This window comes from Neovison vison, chromosome 4 (genome assembly GCF_020171115.1).
Source record: "Neovison vison isolate M4711 chromosome 4, ASM_NN_V1, whole genome shotgun sequence".
Classification (NCBI taxonomy): Eukaryota; Metazoa; Chordata; class Mammalia; order Carnivora; family Mustelidae; genus Neogale; species Neogale vison.
The window spans coordinates 26,057,097-26,075,719 of NC_058094.1; the positions used below are offsets into that span (position 1 = coordinate 26,057,097).

General features: G+C 34.7%; 1 protein-coding gene across 1 annotated transcript in view; it reads left to right on the forward strand.

Annotated features, from left to right (window-relative positions):
- The window catches only part of CSMD3 (CUB and Sushi multiple domains 3), a 1,253,935-nt gene that overhangs the window by 643,978 nt on the left and 591,334 nt on the right, over window positions 1–18,623 (forward strand). The gene's annotated exons all lie outside the window — the stretch shown is intronic.

Below are 18,623 nucleotides of genomic sequence, written 5' to 3' on the forward strand. Positions count from 1 at the left end.
AAAGAGTGAAAGCTTGACTTCTTCTTTGCCAATTTGGATGCCTTTTATTTCTTTTTGTTGTCTGTAGGCCAAGGCTAGGACTTCTAGTACTATGCTGAATAGCAGTGGTGATAGTGGACATCACTGCTGTGTTCCTGACTTTAAGGAAAAATGTCTGTTTTTCCCCATTGAGTATGATATTTGCTATGGGTTTTTCATAGATGGCTTTGATGGTATTGACGTCTCTATCCCTACACTTTGAAGAGTTTTGATCATGAAAGGATGTTGCACATTGTCAAATGCTTGTTCAGTATCAATTGAGAGTATCATATGGTTCTTGTTCTTTCTTTTATTAATGTATTTTACCACATTGATTGATTTACAGATGTTGAACCAACCTTGCAGTCCAGGAATAAATCCCACTTAGTCATGGTGAATAATCCTTTTAATGTACTGTTGGATCCTACTGACTAGTATCTTGGTGAGAATTTTCGCATCTGTGTTCATCAAAGATATTGGTCTGTAATTCTCCTTTTTGGTGGGGTCTTTGCCTGGTTTTGGGATCAAGGTAATGTTGGCCTCATAAAATGCATTTAGAATTTTTCATTCCATTTCTATTTTTTGGAACAGTTTCAGGAGAATAGGTATTAATTCTTCTTTAAACGTTTGGTAGAATTCCCCCAGGCAGCCATTTGGCCCTGGACTCTTGTTTGTTGGGAGATTTTTGATGACTGCTTCAATCTCCTTACTGGTTATGGGTCTGTTCAGGTTTTCTATTTCCTCCTGGTTCAGTTTTGGTAGTTTATCTGTCTCTAGGAATGCATCCATTTCTTCCAGATTGTCAAATTTGCTGGCGTATAGTTGCTCATAATATGTTCTTCTAATTGTTTGTATTTCTTTGGTGTTAGTCATGATCTCTCCTGTTTTCATTCATGATTTTATTAATTTGGGCTCTCTCTCTCTCTCTCTCTTTATTATTTTTGATAAGAAAAGCCCAGGGATTTATCAATCTTATTAATTCTTTGAAGGAACCAGCTCCTACTTTTGTTGATTTGTTTTACTATTCTTTTGGTTTCTAGTTCATTGATTTCTGCTCTGATCTTTATGATTTCTCTTTTCCTGTTGGGTCTGGGCTTTCTTTCCTGTTCTTACTCCAAGTCCTTTAGGTGTAGGGTTAGGTTGTGTACTTGAGACCCTTCTTGTTTCTTGAGAATGACTTGTAGTGCCATATACTTTCTTCTCAGGACCAACTTTGCTGTGTCCCAAAAATTTTGAACAGTTGTGTTTTCATTTTCATTTGTCTCCATGAATTTTTTCAATTCTTCTTTAATTTCCTGGTTGACCCATTCATTTTTTGTTTTTAATATCTCATAATTTTTTAAATTTCTTTTCAGCATAACATAATTCATTGTTTTTGCACCACACCCAGTGCTCCATGCAATACAGGCCCTCTGTAATATCCACCACCTGGCTCCCCCAACCTCCCACCCTCTGCACCTTCAAAACCCTCAGATTGTTTTTCAGAGTCCATAGTCTCTCATGGTTCACCTCCCCTTCCAGTTTCCCTCAACTCCAATCTCCTCTCCATCTCCCTATGTCCTCCATGTTATTTGTTATGCTCCACAAATAAGTGAAACCATATGATACTTGACTCTGCTCAAGTTATTTCACTCAGCATAATCTCTTCCAGTCCTGTCCATGTTGCTACAAAAGTTGGGTATTCATCCTTTGTGATGGAGGCATAATACTCCATAGTGTATATGGACCACATCTTCCTTATCCATTCGTCTGTTGAAGGGCATCTTGGTTCTTTCCACAGTTTGGCTATGGTGGCCATTGCTGCTATAAACATTGGGGTACAGATGGCCCTTCTTTTCACTACATCTGTATCTTTGGGGTAAATACCCAGTAGTGCAATTACAGAGTCATAGGGAAGCTTTATTTTTAATTTCTATTTTTAATCTTAAGGAATCTCCACACTGTTCTCCAAAGTGGCTGCACCAACTTGCATTCCCACCAACAGTGTAAAAGGGTTCCCCTTTCTCCACATCCTCTCCAACACAAATTGTTTCCTGTCTTGCTAATTTTGGCCATTCTAACTGGTGTAAGGTGGTATCTCAATGTGTTTTTAATTTGAATCTCCCTGATGGCTAGTGATGATGAACATTTTTTCATGTGTCTGATAGCCATTTGTATGTCTTCATTGGAGAAGTGTCTGTTCATATCTTCTGCCCATTTTTTGATATGATTATCTGTATTGTGTGTGTTGAGTTTGAGAAGTTCTTTAGAGATTCTGGATATCAATGTTTTGTCTGTACTGTCATTTGCAAATATCTTCTCCCATTCTGTGGGTTGTGTCTTTGTTTTGTTGACTATTTCCTTTGCTGTGCAGAAGCTTTTTATCTCGATAAAGTCCCAAAAGTTCATTTTTGCTTTTGTTTCCTTTGCCTTTGGAGACATATCTTGAAAGAAGTTGCTGTGGCTGATATTGAAGAGGTTACTGCCTATGTTCTCCTCTAGGATTCTTATGGATTCCTGTCTCACGTTGAGGTCTTTTATCCATTTTGAGTTTATCATTGTGTACAGTGTAGGAGAATGGTCGAGTTTCATTCTTCTACATATAGCTGTCCAGTTTTCTCAGCACCATTTATTGAAGAGACTGTCTTTTTTCCACTGTATATTTTTTCTTGCTTTGTCGAAGATTATTTGACCATAGAGTTGAGGGTCCATATCTGGGCTCTCTACTCTGTTTCACTGGTCTATGTGTCTGTTTTTAGGCCAGTACCATGCTCTCTTGATGATCAAAGCTTTGTAGTAAAGCTTGAAATCAGGTAATGTGATGTCATCAGTTTTGTTTTTGTTTTTCAACATTTTCTTGGCAATTTGGGGTCTCTTCTGATTCCATACAAATTTTAGGATTATTTGCTCCAGCTCTTTGAAAAATACTGGTGGAATTTTGATTGGACTGGAATTAAAAGTATAGATTGCTCTAGGCAGTATAGACATTTTAACAGTATAGACATTTAACAAGACAGTTTATTCTTCTGATCCAAGAGTATGGAATGGTTTTCCATCTTTTTGTTTCTTCTTCAATTTCTTTCATGAGTGTTCTGTAGTTCCTCGATTACAGATCCTTTACCTCTTTGGTTAGGTTTATTCTCAGGTATCTTATGGTTCTTGGTGCTAGAGTAAATGGAATCTATTCTCTAATTTCACTTTCTGTATTTCCATTGTTAGTGTATAAGAAAGCCACTGATTTCTGTACATTGATTTTGTATCCTGCCACATTACTGAATTGCTGTATGAGTTCTAGCAGTTTGGGGGTGGAGTCTTTTGAGTTTTCCATATAAAGAATCATGTCATCTGCGAAGAGAGAGAGTTTGACTTCTTCATTGCCAATTTGGATGCCTTTTATTTCTTTTTGTTGTCTGATTGCTGTTGCTAGGACTTCTAATACTATGTTGAACAAGAGCAGTGAGAGTGGGCATCCTTGTCGTGTTCCTGATCTCAGTGGGAAGACTGTGAGCTTTTCCCCATTGAGGATGATATTTGCAGTGGGTCTTTCATAGATAGATTTTATGAAGTTGAGGAATGTCTCTCTATCCCTATACTTTGAAGCGTTTTAATCAGAAACGGATGCTGGATTTTGTCAAATGCTTTTTCTGCATCAATTGAGAGGACCCTGTAGTTCTTCTCTCTTCTTATTGATTTGTTCTATCACATTGATTGATTTGAGAATGTTGAACCATCCTTGTAACCCAGGGATGAATTCTACCTGGTCATGGTGAGTAATCTTTTTAATGTGCTATTGGATCTTATTTGCTAGGATCTTGTTGAGAATCTTAGCATTCATATTCATCAATGATATTGGTCTGAAATTCTCCTTTTTGGTAGGGTCTTTGCCTGGTTTGGGGATCAGGGTAATGCTGGCTTCATAAAAAGAGTCTGGAAGTTTTCTTTCTGCTTCAATTTTTGGAAACAGCTTCAGAGAATAGGTGTTATTTCTTCTTTGAAAGTCTGGTAGAATTCCCCAGGGAATCCATCAGGTCCTGGCCTCTTGTTTTCTGGGAGGTTTTTGATCACTGCTTCAATCTTGTTACTAGATATCAGTCTATTCAGGTTGTGAATTACTTCCTGGTTCAATTTTGGAAGTTTATAGTTTTCTAGGACTGCATCCATTTCATCTAGGTTGCTTAACTTATTGGCATATAAGTGTTGATAATAACTTCTGATTGTTTTTCCTTCCTTGGTGTTAGTTGTGATCTCTCCCTTTTCATTCATAATTTTATTAATTTGAGCTTTCTCTCTTTTCCTTTGGATTAGTGTGGCCAATGGTTTATCAATCTTATTGATTCTTTCAAAATACCAGCTTCAAGTTTCATTGATACATTATACTATATCTCTACTTTCTACCTCATTGATCTCTGCTCTAATCTTGATTATCTCTCTTCTTATTTGTGGAGTTGGTTTAATTTGTTGTTGATTCTCCAGTTCTTTAAGGTATAGAGAGAGTTGGTGTATTTTGGATTTTTCAATTTTTTTTGAGGGAGGCTTGGATGACTATGTATTTCCCCCTTAGGATTGCCTTTGCTATATCCCATAGGTTTTGGACTGAAGTGTCTTCATTCTCATTGGTTTCCATGAATCGCTGAAGTTCTTCTTTGATATCCTGGTTTATCCAACTATTCTTAAGCAAGGCGGTCTTTAGCTTCCAGGTGTTTGAGTTCCTTCCAAACGTTTCCTTGTGATTGAGCTCCAATTTCAAAGCATTGTGATCTGAGAATATGCAGGGAATAATCTCAGTCTTTTGGTATCAGTTGAGTCCTGATTTGTGACCCAGTATGTGGTCTATTCTGGAGAAGGTTCCATGTGCACTTGAGAAGAATGAGTATTCTGTTGTTTTAGGGTGAGATGTTCTGTATATATCTATGAGGCCCAGCTGGTCCAATGTGTCATTTAATTCTCTTGTTTCTTTATTGATATTCTGCTTGGATGACCTGTCTATTACTGCGAGAGGAGTGTTAAGATCTCCTACTATTAATGTATTCATATCAATATGACTCTTTATCTTGATTAATAGTTTTCTTATGTAATTGGCTGCTCCCATATTGGGGGCATAGATATTTACAATTGTTAGATCATCTTGGTGGATAGTCCCTTTAAGAATTATGTAGTGTCCTTCTGTATCTCTGACTACAGTCTTTAGTTTAAAATCTAATTTATCTGGTATGAGAATCACTAACCCGGCCTTCTTTTGAGGCCCTTTGGCATGAAAGATGCTTCTCCGTCTCTTCACTTCCAGTCTGGGTGTATCCTGAGGTTCAAAATGTGACCCCCTCATTCTTTAGTAGGATGTTCTTTAGCCTCCCTATATTTGAGTTCTTTCCAACTTTCCTCTTATGATTGAGTTCTACCTTCAGAGCATTGTGGTCCGAAAATGTGCAGGGAATGATCCCAGTCCTTTGGTACTGGTTGAGACCTGATTTGTGACCCATGTCATGTTCTATCCTGGATAATGTTCCATGTGCACTAGAGAAGAATGTGTATTCTGTTGCTTTGGGATAGAATGTTCTAAATATATCTATGATGTTCATCTGTTCCAGTATGTCATTTAAAGCCTTTATTTCCTTGTTGATCTTTTGCTTGGATGAGCTGTCCATTTCATTGAGGGGGTGTTAATGTCCCCTACTATTATTGTATTATTGTCAATGTGTTTCTTTGATTTTGCTATTATTTGGTTTATATAATTGACTGCTCCCATGCTAGGGGCATAGATACTTAAAATTGTTAGATCTTCTTGTTGGACAAACCCTTTAAGTATGATATACTGTCCTTCATCATCTCTTATTATACTCTTTGGCTTAAAATCTAATTGATCTACTATAAGGATTGCCACCCAGCTTTCTTTTGATGTCCGTTAGCATGGTAATTTTTTTTCTACTCCCTCACTTGAAATATGGAGGTTTCTTTGGGTCTAAAATGAGTTTCTTATAGACAGCATATCCATGTTTTTTTTAATCCATTGATACCCTATGTCTTTTTTTTTAAATATTTTATTTATTTATTTGGTATACAGAGATCACAAGTAGGCAGAGAGGCCAGCAGAGAGAGAGGGGAAAGCAGGTTCCCTGCTGAGCAGAACTCTGATGCAGGGCTCGATCTTAGGACCCTGAGGCCATGACCTGAGCCAAAGGCAGAGACTTTAACCCGCTGAGCCACCCTGGCAGCCCCTCTCCATACCTTTTGATTGGGGCATTTAGCCCACTTATTTTCAGGGTAACTATTGAAAGACATTAAGTTACTGCCATTCTATTGACCCTAAGGTGACTGTTACTCTATATTGTCTCTGTTCCTTACTGGTCTACTACTTTTAGGCTCTCTCTTTTCTTAGAGGACATCTTTCAATATTTCCTGTAGAGCTGGTTTGATGTTTGTAAATTCTTTCAGATTCGTTTGTTCTGGAAACTTTTTATCTCCTTATTTTCAATGACAGCCAGGCTGGATATAGTATTCTTGGCTGCATATTTTTCTTATGTAGTGCTCTAAATATATCATGCTAATCCTTTCTGGCCTGTCAGGTCTCTGTGGATAAGTCTGTTGCCAATGTAATATTTCTACCATTGTATGTTGCAGACCTCTTGTCCCAAGCTGTTTTCAGGATTTTCTCTTTGTCACTAAGATTTGTAAGTCTTACTATTAGATGACGAGGTATGGACCTATATTTATTGATTTTGAGGAGGGTTCTCTGTGCCTTCTGGATTATGATACTTGTTCCCTTTGCCATATGAGAGAAATTGTCTACTATAATTTGCTCCAATATACCTTCTTCCCCCACTCTCTTTCTTCTTCCTCTGGGATCCCAATTATTCTAATATTGTTTCATCTAATGGTATCACTTATCTCTTGAATTCCCCCCTTGTAGTCCAGTAGCTGTTTGTCTTTCTTTTGCTCAGCTTCATTATTCTCCATCATTTGATCTTCTATATCACTAATTATCTCTTCTGATTCATTTATTCTAGCAGTAAGAGCCTCCATTTTTTATTGCACCTCATTAATAGCTTTTTAAATTTCAACTTGGTTAGATTTTAGTTCTTTTTTTTCTCCAGAAAGGGATTTTATTTCTTCAGAAAGGGATTCTCTAATATCTTCCATGCCTTTTTCCAACCCTGCTAGTTCCTTGAGAATCGTTATTCTGGGCTCTAGTTCTGACATAGTACCAATGTTCATATTGAATTGGTTTCCTGCCATCAGTACTGCCTCTTTTTTTTTTTTTTTGTCATTTTAAAATGACAATGCCTTGTCACTTTACCCAGATAAGAATATATAAATGAGAGAATAAAATACTAAAAGGGTAGTGAAGACCCCAGAAATATATATTCTAACCAAATCAGAAGAGACCCAAAACTGGGGGAAGAGGAAAGTGGGGAAAATAAAATAAAAATTGAAAAATTATATGTACATATATAATTTTTTTAATTTTTATGTTATATATATTGTTTACATATAAATATTTATATAAATATATAATATATAAATATATAAAATATATAAATAATATGTAAATTATTTATACATTATATATTATATATAAAGCTTAATATATAATATATAAAAATTATTTATATTCATATATAATATATAGTATATATAATGTTTAATATATATATAATATATAAATCATTTATATATATTTTAGACTCGTGAATAGAACAGAACCATCCACTTGATTTTGGGTATATTCTGGTCTCTTAGAAGAAACTGCCTCCAAAAATTATAAAGAAGTAAAAACTTATACATACACAAAAATAAAGGAAAACATGATGATAGGATGGAATATGACCGTAAAGATGAAAATTTTAAAAAAATTCTAAAAAAAGAATTTATAAGATAAGTTGGTTGGAAAAAAAAGTATAAAAGATGTGTGATCAGGCTGGGGACTAGAACAAACCCATGTGCTAGATTTAGGGTATATTTAGATCTATTGGAAGGAGTTTTATCTCAAAATTTTAAAGAAAAAAACCTTTATGTATACAATAAATAAGGTCAAATACAATGAAGGGATAAAATATGACTATAACAATGAAAATTTTAAAATATTTTTAAAGAAGTGTACTGTTATGATAAAATAGTTAAAATGTTAAAAGAGGAAAGAGGACAAGTTAAAATGAAGAATAAGAAAAAAATAAAATTAAAAAAAATCTTAAGTTTGCAAGACTAAAGGATCATGGGAAGAAAACAATGAATTCTATGTATTGCTTTCCCCTAGCTCAGGAGTTCCGCAGTTCTCATTGATTGGTGAAGTTGGTCTTGGTTTGATATTCTTGCTGATCTTCTTGGTGGGAGGGGGTGTGCTTTTGTAGTGATTCTCAAACGTCTTTGCCTGAGTAAGAATTGCACCACCCTTTCCAGGGACCAGGCTAAGTAATCTGTTTGGGTTCACTCTCGATAGCATTTGTTCCCTGAACACTTTCTGTAGAGCTTTGGAGGATGGGAATGAAAATGGCAACCTCTTAATCTCTGGCCCAGAGGAGCTGAGAGTTCAGGGACCCATTCCCCAGTGCACCATCAGAGAAAAGCAGTCACACCCTCCCATCTCCCTGGTCTCTGGCTGCACTCCGTCCGTGCTCACCTGGCCTGTGACTGAGGGTTTCTATCTCTGGCGCAAGCCCCATTTGGAGTCTCCAAACCCAGCAGATTCCTACTGTGCCTTCCTGTGCTGCTCTTCCTGCAGGAGGACAAGGGGTTCTCTCCAGTGCTACTTAAGGGGTCCCTTTCGAAGAGCAGTGGTTCAAATGTGCCTTGGATCAAGGTTTAAGGTAACCATAGACTGAGAGCTCACTCCTTGACTCTCTGTAGCTGGCTTCCCCTCTTTGATACCTCTAGCTCTGCCACACTCAGGCACCCCCAGTCTTTCTTTGACCCAATGGGTCCTGAGACCACACTGTCCCCACACTCCCAGTAAGCATATGGAGCAATGTCCTTCAGTGGAGTAGACTTCTGAATGTTCTGATGCTCCACTCCTTACTAGGAGCCAGCCCCTCCCCTCCACCATCTATCTTCCTGTTTTCTCAGATTCACTTCTCTACATGCCCTACCTTCCAGAAAGTGGTTGATTTTCTGTCCTAGAGTTTCTGCTCTTCTTGTCTTCTATCTCTTGTTGAGTTTATAGGTGTTTGGAATGGTTTGATAACTATCTAGCTGAACTCCTGGGACCTAATGATATTTCAGTGTTTTACTCTTCCACCATCTTGCTTCCTCCACATGAGATTATTCTTAATCGACTATGTGAGTAGCTTAAAAGTTTTTAACATAACTCTCAATAAGCAGCACTATGTAAGCCATTTGGAATCATTTCTCTACAAACAGAAGTCAAGAGAGTGGCTTATTTGGTTAAGATAAATTAAGATAATTATAGATTATTTCTATGTTTCAGGGCATATTTTATTATCACAACTTTTTTTTCAGCAATCCCATGAGCTAAATGCAGTTTTCTTTTCCCACCCACAAATAATAATTAGGAAAAAATAAGGGAGGCATATGTATGACATTGCTTTCTCTACAAATATTCATTATATTCTTCCAGTTTCCCTAGTAAATGTTTCAGCCCTGCTACCAACTAAACAAGTAGAGGAAGTGTTCTTGATACATTAATATTTGTTGATTTTTTATTAGCTTTGCATTTCATTTCCACATTAAGCAAAAATAAAAGGATATAAAATGTCTATTTGGTCAATTCCCATATTAAGAGAGAAACCATAAAAAGAAAATTTCACAGCAGACTCCTGATGCTACTTATTACATTCTTTTATAAACAAAGTTTTTTATTTGTTTTTCCAAATTATCTTTATACCTTCTAATATTTTTCTTTTTGGAAATATTTCAGTATACTATTTTTGAGTTTATTATGTTTTATTTATATTAAAGTCTCCAATTGAAGCAAAGTTAGTTTTTATTTTTTAATGCATAGACTTTACTTTAAAGGTCTATTCTAGTAAAAATATTTAAACTAAGTTTACATGAATCAAATTAAAATGAATGTGTTCTACAAATTCACTTAGACTATTACAGCTTCTCAGTGATTGGGTGTCATTGAAATTGTTCAAGAATTACAAATGTCTAAAATTTCAAGTGACAGCTCAGTGGTTAAGTGCTTATCTGAAAGCATATGGACTAGTTAGTAATTAATTTATCAGTTAATTTAAAATGAAGTAGGGTTCTCATTGTTATATATATAAATGTGTGAATCTCAGTTACAATTCTGGCAAAATAAAATCTACCATTAAATGGGTGTCTAAATCCTTTGGGACATTATTATACAATAATGACTATCAAGGGTTTGGCATAGAAATAGCAATCAAACTATCAGTCATTTATTTGATAGCTAATTTGTCTCTACTAGCTGATTAGGCTTTTAAAGGCATAGAAAGGAGGCATTCCCTGATTTTAAATGCAATATATTGTGAACTGATTTAAGGTAAAGTGGACTGTGGGATTTCTTCTTTTGACAGGCTGACAGATCAGATATTCTGAAAGGGCCTTCAACTGAAAAACAAGAATCATATTTCTCAGTGCATTTATGGTTTAGAAGAAAGCAAAGAAAATCTACAAGGCTATGCATAGATACTGTATAAACACACATAAATAGATATACACATAATGAAAAGAACATGAACTGAAATGAAAATAGGAGATGAAATGGGAAGAAAACTTGGTTTTCCTTGGAGCAGATGGCAATAAATCTCTGGAATGAGACGACTAAGATGGAGACCTAGTCTCCTTGGATCAATAGGTGAAGAAGCTAAACTTGAAATTTAGCATTTATTTAAAACCCTCAGAGAATGTTAAATGGTACCAGCTTGGTAGTAACTCTTGGATTCAATTAGCATAAAATGAATAAAATTATACCCAATTTAGGGCCTCAGGATTCTCAAAGCTAAAGCTCAAATAAATACTCTTTTACTATTAAATATAGCAAACACATAGGGAAGAAAGCTATCATGAATGAGTCACTAGAAATATCAGTTTTTTTGGGAAATGAGGGCATTTGAAAACCTTCCAGTATATGGTAGAATTTAGAAAGTCACATGCATGTGCAGTACAAGGCGCATGTTCAGAAAACCTGAGAAGACCTTAAATTTTCACCACTAGCTGATGTGTAAACCTAGTGTAAGCAACAAGTGAAAGCTAACAAGACTTGCGAATGGTCTGGCTAAGAATTAAACAAGTGTGGGGCACTGAGCCAGTTCTCAAAGACTGGGGAAGGTCTTATCATGGTCTGCATATTTGTGTTCACTCAAAATTCATGTGTTGAAATCTTAATGCCCAATATGATGATATTAGGAGGTGGGCCTTCAGGAAATACTTAGATCCAGAGGATAAAAATAAATAAATAAATAAATAAATAAATAAATTTCATTCATGAGGAGGAGTGTTCTCACCAGACACTAAATCAGCCAGCATCTTGATCATAGACTTTCCAGCCTCAAGGACTGAGATAATTTTTTTGTTGTTGTTTATAACTCATCCAGTTTATGGCATTTTTGTTATAGCAGCCTAAAAATACTTAAAGTGATTGCTTTTTAAGCTCCTTGTATTTAAAAAAAAAATTCAATTCCAGAAAAAATATTGTATGGACACAAGTTAAACTTTCAACAATCAAAAACAGCAAATCCTGGAGAAAGGAGAGAATCTGATTTCCAGAGTTACTGCATTATAATATTCAAATGTCCAGTTTCAACAACAACAGAATAATTGGAAAGCATACAAAGAAGCAGGAAAGTATGAGCATTCAAAAGAACAAATTGATTTGACCAAAAAATCCCTGAAGAAAGTTCAGTCATTGAGTGTATTAAACAAAGATTTATCATGATTCTATTAATTATGCTCAAAGAATATGGACAAAGAATTGAAAGGAACCATAAAAATGATATATTAATAAAATCAGAATATCAATAAGGAGATATAAATTATAAAAATAGGAATTTGGGGAATTCAAAATATAAAACTGAAGTGAAAAATTAACTAGAGAAGTTCAATAGCAGATCTGACCAGGCAGAAGACAGAATTTGTAAACTTGAACAGTTTTTTGGACAACTAAAATTATCCAGTCTGAAAAATAAAAAGAAAAAATAATAAAAAATAATGAAATGGGCATAAGAGATATGAACAAGTTAGTAAAATATGTATTTTGAGAATCTTATATAGAAGCAGAAGGAATATTTAAAGAAGTGATGGTCAAAAATTTTCCAAATGTGAGTAATACATGAATCTACACATTAGAAGCTCAAGAAACAACAAGTAAACTCTAAGAGTTTCATACATGGACAAATCATAGTTAAATTGTTGAAAGATACAGACAAAGAGAATCTTGAAAGAATGAGGGAAGAAGTCACTGGTCATGTGCAAGAAATACTAAAAATATTAACAGCAGATTTTTAACCAGAAAAAGACATGGAAACCAGAAAACCATAAAATAACATATTTAAAGGATGAAAGAACAAGGATTTTTGACAGATATAAAATTCTTTCTCTCTGCCTGCCTCTCTGACTACTTGTGACCTCTGTCAAATAAATAAATAAAATCTTTTAAATAAATAAATAAAGTAGAAAGAAAAGAAACTAATATTTAGAGTACATAATCAGTAGCAATAAAACAACCTAATTTAAAAATAGATAAAAGACTTGAATAGCCAGTTCTCCAAAGAGGATATGCAAATGGCCAATAAATACATGAAAAGATATTTGATATTATTATTCATTAGAGAAATGCAATCAAACCACAATAATAGAAAACTTTACACCTACTAGGATGACTACAGTAAAAACAAAATAAAAATAAGCAACACACTTACTTGGATGACTACGATAAAAACAAAAATCAAAGCTTTTGAGAATGTGGAAAAACTGGAATCCTCCTGTATTGCTGGTGGGAATTTAAATTTTGCAGCAACTCTGGAAAGTAATTTGGCAGTTCCTCAAAAAGTTAAACATACAGTTAATATACGGCACAGAAATTCCAGTCCTGGGTATATACTCTGAAAATCGAAAACAAATATTTGAACGTTTACATGTATACCAATCTTCATAGTAGCAATATTCACAATAGGCAAAAAATACATACATCACATGTGACTATCAACAGAGTTGTAGTTAAACAAAATGAGCTATAGACCTAAAATAGAATATTGTTTGGCCATGAAAAGGAATACATTTGCTACAATATGTATAAACCTCAAAGATCTTATGCTAAGTGAAATAAATCAGACACAAGAAGACAAATAATTCTACTTACATAAAATACTTCTTATTGGCAAATTTATAGAAATATATAGCATGTTAGAAATTACCAAGGGCAAGAGAAAGGGAAAATGAGGAGTTATGGCTCAATAGTAACAAGGTTTTGTTTTGATGTATTGGAAAAACTTTTGGAAACAGACAGTAAGAGTTGTACAACATTATGAACATAATGCCACCAAAATGTACACTTAAAGAATGGTTAAAAGCACAAATTTTCCTTTACATATATTATCATAATAAAAAAATAGCAAACATAGAGGAAGCACAGATAATATTAGAAATAGAAACAGGACAAAAGCCTAGATGTAGCATAGACTAAAAGAAAGTGAATAACTATATGACAATGAATTTGAAAATTTTCTCAATGTTGAAATGTTTCTGAGAAAAGTAAACTTATTTAAACTGACTCAAAAGAAAACAGACAAACCTAAAAGTCTGAATAATTCAAAAAGTTAAAAAAAAAAAAAAAACTACTGCTCTCCAGAAAGAGCCTTAGATATTTTTACAGCATAGTTCTTTTATTTTTCTAAAGTTTTTATGTGTTTATTTGAAAGAGCACAAGCAGGGGGCAGAGGCAGAGGGAGAAAGAGAAGCACATTCCCTGGTATGCAGGGAGCCTGACCCCAAGATCATGACCTGAGCTGAAGGCAGTTCCTTAATTAACTGAGCTATGCAGCTGTCCTGTACAGGATAGTTCTACCCAACTTCCAAAAAAATAAATTATTCCCAAACTTACAGAAGCTTTTCCATAATAGAAATGAAAATATACATGTGTCAATTTATTTGATGAAAAATTTTGATACTAAATCAGCAAGGAAAACCAGAGAAGAAAACTTCCTTGTCTTCATAAAGTATAATTACCTCAATAATATTCTTAATGGTGAAATATTAGAATCATTTTCTTTCCTTCCCTTTAATCTTACATTTCCTTTATTTTTTTAATTTAATTTTCAGTGTTCCAAAATTCATTGTTTATGAACCATACCCAGTGCTCCATGCAATATGTGCCTTCCATAATACCCACCACTAGGCTCACCCAACCCCCCATGCCCATCCCCTCCAAAACCCTCAGTTTGAGTCCACAGTCACTCATGGCTTGTCTCTGCCTCCAATTTCCCCCATCTCACTTCTCCTGTCCATCTCCCAATGTCCTCCATGTTATTCCATATGTTCCACAAGTAAGTGGAACCATATAAAAATTGACTCTCTCTGCTTGACTTAGCATAATCTCTTCCAGTCACATCCATATTGATACAAAAGTTGGGTATTCATCCTTTCTGATGGAGGCATAAACTCCATTGTATATATGGACCATATCTTTTTAATCCATTTGTCCATTGAAGGGCATCTTTGTTCTTTCCACAGTTTGGCGACTGTGACCATTGCTGCTATGAACATTGGGGTACAGATGGCTCTTCTTTTCACTACATCTGTATCTTTGGGGTAAATACCAATTGCATGGTCATAGGGAAACTCTATTTTTAATTTCTTATGGAATCTCCACACTGTTTTCCAAAGTGGCTGCACCAAGTGACATTCCCAACAACAGTGTAAGAGGGTTCCCCTTTCTCCACATCCTCTCCAACACATGTTCTTTACTGTGTTGTTAGTTTTGGCCATTCTAACTGGTGTAAGGTGGTATCTCAATGTGGTTTTGATTTGAATCTCCCTATTTGCTAATAATGATGAATATTTTTTTCATGTGTCTGTTAGCCATTTGTATGTCTTAATTAGAGAAGTGCCTGTTTATGTCTTCTGCCCATTTTTTTGATGTGATTATCTATTTTGTGTGTGTTGAGTTTGAGGAGTTCTTTATAGATCTTGGATATCAGACCTTTGTCTATAGTGTCATTTGAGAATATCTTCTCCCTTTCCATGGGTTGCCTCTTTGTTTTGATAACTGTTTCCTTTGCTGTTCAGAAGCTTTTTATCTTGATAAAGTCCCAAAAGTTTATTTTCGCTCTTGTTTCCTTTGCCTTTGGAGACGTATCTTGAAAGAAGTTGCTCTGGCTGATACCGAAGAGGTTACTGCCCATGTTCTCCTCTAGGATTCTGATGGATTCCTGTCTCACGTTGAGGTCTTTTATCCATTTTGAGTTTATCTTTGTGTATAGTATAAGAGAATGGTCAAGTTTCATTCTTCTACACATAGCTGTTCAATTTCCCCAGCACCATTTATTGAAGAGACTGTCTTTTTTCACTGTATATTTTTATTTTCCTGCTTTGTCAAATATTGTTTGATCATAGAGCTAAGGGTCCATATCTGGGCTCTCTACTCTGTTCCACTGGTCTATGTGTCCGTTTTGTGCCAGTACCATGCTGTCTTGGTGATCACAGCTTTGTAGTAAAGCTTGCAATCAGGCAATGTGATGCCCCCAGTTTTGTTTTTCTTTTTCAACATTTCCTTAGTAATTTGGGGTCTCTTCTGGTTCCATACAAATTTTACGATCATTTGTTCCAGGTCTTTGAAAAATGCTATGGAATTTTGGTTGGGATGGCATTGAAAGTATAGATAGAAGCATTTCCTTTTAAGTGAGCTACAACTTAATGAGGCTAACTATAACCTATTCCATTAAACTCCAGAAATCCAGGACAGTTAAGATAAAAGAAACTCGGTCAGAGAAGGACAATTATCATATGGTTTCACTCATATGGAGAATATCGAAAACAATGCAGAGGATCAAAGGGGAAGGGAAGGAAAATGCAATGGGAAGAAATCAGAGAGGGATTCAAACTATGAGAGACTCTTAACTATGGGAAAGAAACTGGGGTTTGCTGGAGGGGAGACAGGTGGGAGAATGGGGTGAGAGGATGATGGGCATTAAGGAAGGTGCATGATGTGATGAGCACTAGTGTTATATGCAACTGATGAATTATTGAACTCTACATTTGAAACTAATGATGTTCTATATGTTGGCTAATTGAATTTAAATTTTGAAAAAAAAAGATAAAAGAAAGGGAGAAACAAGAATAGCACCTGGGTGGCCTAGTTGGTTAACCCACCTACTCTTGGTTTCAATTCAGGTCCTGATTGTGTCCTGTTTTGGGTTCCATAGAAGTGGGCTTAAGACTCCTTGTTCCTCTGCCCCACCCTTACCACCCCTCCCGTACTTTCTACCTCTCTCTAAAATTAATAAATAGGATAGATAAGAATATAAATTGTTATTTACAGATGATATACTTGTTATATACAAAACTAAAAATAATTTATAAATAATAGTAGTAGGAAAGTCATCTAAATGTAAGCTCAATAAGCAAAAATAAATTTACTATCTATATACAAACAGTAAAAAAGTAAAAATATAAAGATATATACCATTTGAAATGACAAAAAAAAATTAGGGCACCAGGGTGGTTCTGTCACCTCAGCTGCCAACTGTTCATTTCATCTCAGGCCATGATCTCATGGTGGTGAGATCAAGACTTGCATCAGGCTCCACACTCAATGGGGAGTCTGCTAGGGATTCTCTCTCTTTGCTTCTTCCCTCACTCATGCGCTCTATTTCTCTCCTAACTAAATAAGTCTTTCAAAAGAATAACAAAAAATAATAAAAAATGGTTTTCAAAATGTGTATAGAAAAATTGAATATCGACTCATAAGATGGTCTTATTTTATAGTGATAACAAGCCAATTTCTGTTGGTTCAGGGACACTCAAACTGATCAAAGAACTCAATCTAGAACTCTCAAACCAACATCCTCATATATAGACTCTTGAGATATGTCAGTCTGACATGTAGATCATTGGGGAAAAGAGGTCTGTTTATTCAAGTAATATTGAGACAACTGCTTATTTATACTGAAGCTTTGAAAAGGGGGATCTCTGCTAGGTTACTGTTATTGTTTATGTCTCTATTTCACACACTTTATGAAAATCAGTTCCTCAAAAATAAAGATTTGAAGAAAATGGTAATGCAGAAGTGTTACTTATAAAATAATTGATTAAAAGTTCACTTTAGTAAAATTAGTAATTCCTTCTTATCAAAAGATTTTTTAAAAAGAAAGCAAAAAAGCAAGCTATCAACTTGAAGAAGATACTGCAACTCACATAACATATAATACATTACTATCCAGAATATATAAAGCTGACCTCAACTAGTGAGTTAGACTCAGTGGTGTATTATGAACGGTATATTATGAATGAGTTACAGGTAGAACGAAGACATTGATCTTAGCTCTCTGTGAGGCAGAGTAGGGCCTGGGTAAAAAATTTTCATTGGAAGCAGCCTCATCTTTTTACCTCAATGTGTCTTAAATATTACTCTTTCCTATGTGCACTATAAAGGAAACATGTTGGGAATCACTGATATAAAGAATTATGAAATCAGTAACAAGCAGTCCAGGGGCACCTGTATGGCTCAGTTGGTTAAGAATTTAATTCATTTTTTAGGGTCAGTTCATGATCTCAGTGTTGTGAAATCAGGCCCCATGTCAGGCTCCACATTGGGCATGGGGCTAGCATGGTATTCTCTCTCTCCCTCTTTCTCAGCCCCTCCTTCCAAAAAATAAATAAACAAGCAGTCAAGTGAAAAATAGTCAAAATACAAAGTCATGTCACAGAAAAGGAAACATAAATGACATACATATAAAAATATATACAGCTTAATTGTTAAGAAAATACAAAAGATCACTTTACACACTCTCTGCATTGGTAGAAATAATGAAATCTAATGTACAGAAGTTATAAGTATTTAAACTAGTAAAATAATTTTGGAAAACCTTATGACACAATATCATGAAATTAAATGTTTGCTTGTTTTTGAGAAATTATAATTCTAAGCATATAACATAGAGATATACATTTGAACTAGGAACTGTTTAATAGTGTTCATAACCATATTGTTTATAAAAACAAAAAAGTAAAAACAACCTAAATCTCTAATGACAGACAATTATCAATTGAGAGTATCTATATGTAACTATCTATAATGTAATATAAAACCATTAAAAAAATCAAGAGGTGTCATAATAAAAAAAAATTTTATAAAGCTTAAAAAAGCCAGAATATAAAATTGGTCATTTTTTTAGAATTTCTCTTTATATTTCCAAGGTAACAAATAGCTATGAAAATTGTTAGAGAGATGCCTTTTTAATTTATTCTTTACTAAAATTGGTGACCTTGGGCATTCATTTTTTTAATCTAAAATAATGAATATTATTTTATTATTAACTATTTTTTGCTCAAGGCATGATTATATGTGACAGTATTTATGTAATTTCTTCCTGTACTGATTCTTAATTACATTATTATTTAATATATCAGGTTCCTAATTTAAGAATTACAGTTTTATTAAATATGAATTTTTGCATAAATGTATAAACAATGTATGACTGCATAAGTATATGTTA